Source organism: Centroberyx affinis, unplaced genomic scaffold (genome assembly GCF_046629955.1).
Source record: "Centroberyx affinis isolate AG114_WGS23_722 - 3 ecotype Tasmania unplaced genomic scaffold, CSIRO-AGI_Caff_v1 ptg004786l_1, whole genome shotgun sequence".
NCBI lineage: Eukaryota > Metazoa > Chordata > Actinopteri > Beryciformes > Berycidae > Centroberyx > Centroberyx affinis.
The window spans coordinates 183,450-190,000 of NW_027282324.1; the positions used below are offsets into that span (position 1 = coordinate 183,450).

The 6,551-nt window shown below is 44.8% G+C and overlaps 1 protein-coding gene across 1 annotated transcript in view; it reads left to right on the forward strand.

Moving 5' to 3' along the window:
• The window catches only part of b4galnt4a (beta-1,4-N-acetyl-galactosaminyl transferase 4a), a 125,611-nt gene that overhangs the window by 99,986 nt on the left and 19,074 nt on the right, over positions 1-6,551 (forward strand). The gene's annotated exons all lie outside the window — the stretch shown is intronic.

Below are 6,551 nucleotides of genomic sequence, written 5' to 3' on the forward strand. Positions count from 1 at the left end.
TTACACCCAATCCACCAGACATGTGGGCGTTGATGTGTGTGTGTGTGTGTGTATGTCTGTGTGTTTGTGAGAGAGAGAAAGAGTCTGACTTCCTTATTTTCGTTCTTCTCTGCTTTTCTTTCTCCTTTGCCCCCTTTCCCTTCTTTCTCTCCCTATTCATTTTTTTTTCTATACACGTGACTTTACAGAGGACTTCCAAAGACCAATGTTAGTCGGAGGGAGCGAGTTAACTGTGCTGTTCCCAGCAACAATGAGGGAAACCTTGCAGAGAATGACCAGTTACTTCGCTGTGGGATCTCTCAGTATCTATAATTGAATCACTTAAGCACTGCTGGCTATTAGCCGGCCAAGAGGCTCCAGAGTGGAGAGAGAGGAAAGCATAATACTAGTGTTCATGACATCATAGGAATACTGATAGAGCGCAGGGACCGGCAGCACCTCAACAGCACTTGTGAAAAGTGGCACCCGCAGTGTCTCGTAAGCTCTTATTTGGAAGTGTGTGTATGTGTGTGTGTTCATGACTTGTGTGTCTATATGTTTCTGTGTGTCTTTGAGCATGCGTGCCTGCACACACACACACATATGCCTGATCGTGTTTGACTGCACATGCAAATCTCCATGCCAACCTCTCTCTCCAACCTCGGCCCTATCTCCGCTTAAGGTAATTGGTCGATGCACTGTAGCGGTTGAATTAGAATGAAGCTGTTTGCCAGTGAGCTACAATGCCTTCTCTTCCCCGCTTTCTTCCCTCAGGCCCTTACTCCGCCATCTGTTTCTATGAGTGATGGGAGCCTGCTGAGATAGAAATCTATGTGTGTGTGTGTGTGTGTGTGTGTAGTGGCCTATGTTTAATCAGAATGTCTTTGGGATGTGGAGGACACACATCTCTCGACTTGTGAAAGAATGTGGTGGTGGGCGTCTGATTGGCGCTAAATGTGTAAATACGACTGGGCCGTCAGACGGGAGCCAATTCTGTCCAGAAGCAGTAATGATGACAGAGGAAATCAGAGGAAACACAGTAATTGTATTCTGAGCAGATGTGGAATGTCCTAGCGGATATGTTCGCCATTTGGAAAGTGACTCAGTGAATCCTCATTATGTGTCGAGATATGAAAATGTCATGAGAAGGGATCAATAGTCGGGCATTCACGTGCACACGTTGCACACTTTTTTCCCCCAGCGCAACGCACATGATCTGTGCAGAGGCGAGTGAATCATCCCTCCTCTTCTGCCAGCGTGTAATCGTGTCCCTCTTAGAGTTCTCCTGTGAAGAAATCCTCTGTAGCGTTTACTTTAATAGCGTTATTTGACCTTGACGGGGTGTAATAATTATGGTTGCATTTCACCGTGATGAAAAGAGCATATGTTTCCCTGTGACACAAAACCCCCAGAGAGAGAGCGAGGCTTTGTGAGATAAATGTTTTTTTTTTTTCACATGCTCATGTATTCAGTTATCTTCTGGCCAATAAGAGAGGGGAAAGGAGTTAATACAAAATCAAAGCGAGAAGTGGGTGAAGTGGGGGAGTTCGGGGCTGTAAAGAAGAGAAAGAGTTGGAAGAGGAGCGATGCTGTAATGCTGTATTAGATAAGGGATTAGAAGAGGTAGATAGAGGGAGAGAAGAGACGGCGCGAGAAGTCGGAGAAAAGAGACGGACAAGATACAAGAGGAGAGAGAGAGAGAGAGCGGGGGGGATGGATGAGGGTGGGGGGGATGGAATGGTGACGGGAGGGGGGTGGAAAAAAGAGGATTTATTGAGGCTGCAGGGGAAGAGCAGCGTGATAGCTCTCTGATGGATTAGAGGAACGCATGAGAAATGGAGTGAAGAGGGGAGAGGGGGGGGGGAGAGAAAAGTGAAGTTTGTGCGTCTCCTTGGGGCAGGTCTAAACACTGGTATCATTAATGCAGTTGAGAGGAGAGCACTCGCTGAGCACGCTCTTTTATTCAAAGGCCACCTGTGGGTATTAGAGAGAGAGAGGGAGAGAGAGAGAGGGACAGGGTGACAGTCAGATAGCGTTAATGAGAAATTGAGTTGGGAAAAAAGAGAGGAGATACTGGAAAAGTGGAAACCGTAGACGGGCGGATAGGAGAGTGCGGGTGATGGAGGGAGAACGAGGCGGAGAACTGGTGTTTATCAAAGGGCACGGAGAGTACTGTCTCCATTTCACTCAGCCGTCGGCTCTGCTCGCTGCAAACTAGGTTGGTAGTACTGAGGGTTTGCCCCCTGCCTCTCATAGCCCAGTGTGTGTGTGTGTGTGTGTGTGAGACTCTGTCAATATGTCTGTCTTTCTTCAGGGAGTCTTTGTATTTCCTTTGCACGCGCAGGCATTCGTGTATTTCCTTGGACCGAGCCGCCGTCCGCAACGGCATCTTTTATGAAGCCCGTGAAAAGAGTTTCCCAGTAGTTTTCGAGACAGGCAAAAGCCGGTATACAGTTCAGAGCCGAATAAATATTTCATACTCCAAATCCAATAGAGTTTGTGTAGCCGCGATACTCTCGGAATATTGTTTAGCTGTCACAGCCCCGTCTCGCCTTATCCGGTTCAATCGAGCCCCTTTGTCTCTCTCTATCCGTTCGGCTCATTGAAGGGAAACTGGAAACAAAGGCTCCAATTAGTCAGGCAATTAGACTCTTGTTTTGTGCCCTCCACTCATCCTCCAAGTCACACACTAATAGCTATTCTTTTCCTCTTCCATCTCTCATTTGCCCTTCACTTGCTCTTTTATTTTTTTTTGTTTTGGTTTTTTTTCCTCTTTTTTTTCTTGCATGGCACTCTGCATGAAATCGCGTCTCAGTGATATTCACTGTAATGTATTTTCCCTTTCAAGATACGGAAAGCATCTATAATTCCCTCTCTGTTTCGGCTGTTCATTTGCTATTTATCGCGCCTCCTTCATCTTTCTTTCCGCCTGTCTCTCTGTCTCTTCATCTCTCTCTCGGCCGAGGCCCGTCTCATCATCCATCACAGGCAGACTGGGGTGACCCTCCCGCCCTCCCTTCCGCACTCAGTCCGCGCATAGACACACACACACACACACACACACACACACACACACATCCATGGTACACACACACCTAAACACTCTCGACTCTCCTGCCCTTCCTACTTTCTCTTTGTCCATCTCTCTCTATATATTTCTCTCACACACACACACACACACACACACTCACAGCTCTCTCACTTGGTCTGTCAGTTCACTGGAAGACATTTGGACAGAGAATAGAGATCTTAATAAAGTCTCTCAGGTTCCAACACTATGTTTTGTCAGACACACGCTTTTTCTAACACCATGCTCTCTCTCTCTGCTTCTTCACTTCTCTCTTATTTTGTCTTGACTGGGTCTTGATTTGGCTCCATCTCGCTTGGCCTAAGCCTTCTATTTTCCAAAACAATACCCCACCTATTCACACAAAACTGACAAAATAGAACATACACGCACAAAAAAATCAGCCAATGTAAAAAAATAAAATAAAACAACAAACAGAACTACAGAGCTACAGGTTAGACGATGAATCCCATAGGACTCAACAAATGTCTCACTTCAAGAGCGGAACTAAAAGATGAACCAAAAAAATGAAAGTGCTACTAAATTGGCATACAAAATGACTTCAGATCACAAATATAAAAGATAAAAGAAACAGCAAAGCAAAAAGATTTGGAGAGAAAAATATGTGAAATAAGACTGAGCATAAAATTCAAAAAGGAGGTGTTTAGCTCTCTCTCTTCCCCTGCTCCTCCGTCTCTGTTTCTGAATGTGATGTGCTCCTCTTGTTTGTCTCGATCTTTCTCCTTTACCTTTGATACGCCTGCTGTCTCATGCATCAACCCCCCTGTGTGTGTGTGTGTGTGTGTGTGTGTGTGTGTGTGTGTGTGTGTGTGTGTGTGTGTGTGTGTGTGCGTGTTATCTGGCGTCTGATAACAAGTAAACAGGTTTGCATTGGCCAAGCTGTCAATCTGTCACTCCGGAAGCTCAGGCGTGTGTGCGTGTGCGTGTGCGTGTGCGTGTGCATATGAAAGTGAGAGAGCACAGGAAGGAAAGAGATAACCCCAAATACATACTGCCAAACAGAGAGATAGATTGATAATAAGTCAGAGATGCAGTTCTGGTTGCTCTTTATCTCTAGTATGTATTCCTGTGCTTGTGTGCTGTGTGTGTGTGTGTGTGTGTGTGTGTGTGCAAGATCCTGTGTCAGCCTGACTCAGAAGTCTGGTGGCGGCAGTCTGCATCCTCTCAGAGATGGCATTAGATTATCCCCCCAGATGGAGTCAGATTATAGGCTGAAATGGGCGATCTAATGAAGGGTCAGGAAATGAAATTGAATTAGACGGTGAGCGAGTGGAGCGCCACATCAGTAGCGAACTAACAGTCCCTGAAAACATCTCCAGCCCTCCGCACAGGGACAGAAACCCCAGAAATTAAGGCAAATAAAAATGTCAGTTTGATTCAATTTGATCCAGCATCAGTAGATCAGGATGTTAAGATAATGATTTGCCATATCTGTCTGTAGTTTAATTTGTACGAATTGGCACAGTGAGATAAAATTGGTCAATAAAGACCCCTAATTAAAAGCTGATTGTGTTTTGCCTGTTGGTAATCTTTTAATGTGAAACCCATCTTACGCTGTATGTTAGTCAGCAATGAAAAACTAGACAAAATGTTGCTCTCTGGTTCTGATGTTTCTGATTACTCAATTTCCCCACTGGGCTCATTAAAGTTTCATCTAATCTAATCTAATCTAATTAGGCTTTTGACTGTATATTTTGTCTGACGAGTATGCAAAATATGTTGTTTGAAAGATTTCGCAGGGACTTAACTTTTTTGATTTGATTTATTTATTTTTTTCTCAGATTCTGGGGGCAGGGATGGCATATTTGAATCACTGGGAAAGGGCAAACAGGGTGCCAGGAGTTTAAAGTGGCACTTAAGTTCGATGAGTGCCGTTTCAGCAGCCGCACTGAGAGATGTTCCCTATTCATGAGAGAATGACCTTAGCGCACTGTCACTGCTCCCCTGCACCTGCAATGATTTATTGGACACAGAACTCTGGGCGGCCGGATGATGCGGTGTGTTTGCGCGTGGGCCAACGTGACCGTTCCCCTTCAGCCCTCGCCCTTCCCTTTCCACTCAGCTCGCACTAGAAACGCACACACACACTCCAACCCACTGTAGAAGAACATAAACAAATGAGCTTTTCCTCTAACTAAACTCTTAATTGTCCGATTTCTTTATTATAAAAGAGCGTGCAGCTATTGGCCAGGATTTAAAACCATCTTGAACCTACTTTCTAGGACAAGGATAACATCACGCAACAACTTTTTCTCTTTATTCGCTTCAACTTGCTTTTTTCCCCCCGTATTATCTGCTTGCCTGTCTTTACGGGATTATTTTCAATTCACAACACAGTGTTCTCCCAGAGTTCATCAAAGAGGATGAGAGTGTGTTTGTTTCCCTTCAGGAGGGGAGACAGGAGAGAGAAAGGGGAACATCACAGAGAAAAGAGGCAGAGGAAACAACAGGAAAAAGAACAAGCCATCACATATCTTTGTGAATCAGAGCACATGAATATGGAGGAGCCAAATGACTCCAAAGTTCAGTGTAGCAAATGTTGTTTCACAAATTACCAGGCTGCAGCAAACAGAATTACCATTATCTTGTTTATAGGAAACGGGTTTTCCCAGATACCACTTTATCCTTAAAAGCAACGCTTGTCAATGCATAAAAGACTCATGCTTTCACAAAACTGTGCATTCATATACATGGTATACACGCACAAACACGCAAATGCTTATATTCACTGCCTAACAGTGTGTGTGTGTGTGTGTGTGTGTGTGTGTGTGTGTGTGTGTGTGTGTTTTGAGAGCTAATGATGTGTGGAGCAGTGCTGGGGTGTTTCTGTGTCTCACTCGGCAGCAGATGCTGGCCTATTGGTTGAGATGTGTTTTTGATTAGAACGAAGCGTTGTCACTGGGTTTGTGTGTGTGTGTTTGTGTAAGTGTGTATGGTGTGTGTGTGTGTGTGTATGCACGTGTGTGTGTGTGTGTCTAGTGAGAGTATTGTCTCATCAGGGCAGGGAACGGCATACACAACGTAGAATTAGACCTTTGCTCAGTCTTTCCAGGAGATCCTAAGAGAGAGAGAGAGTGTGTGTGTGTATGTGTGTGTGTGTGTGAGCCTCATGTGAGGCATGTAAAATGTTGATTTATGTGGAACATTGATTTTCTTCTTCACGCTCTCAGAAGTAGTGCTTCACTCGTGACCTCAGGCTGATAATATCCTGGCTCATTGCCGTCTCTGCTGCCATCTCGCCTGTAGCGTAGTGGCATTATATTCTGATTAACCTGTTGATACACAAGTCCAATTGGCATGGAGGTTTTTATTACTATACTGTGCTCCTGCCTCCTAATGTCAAATTATTTACCTTATGCCACTGCAGTCTCATTTGATCCTGTTTTTTTTGGGAGTCAAATTGCCTCACAGGCGTATTTCTGGTAACATATTGTGATTACAGTCACAATATGTTTTCATAAGTGGGTCCCAGAGACAGAGACAG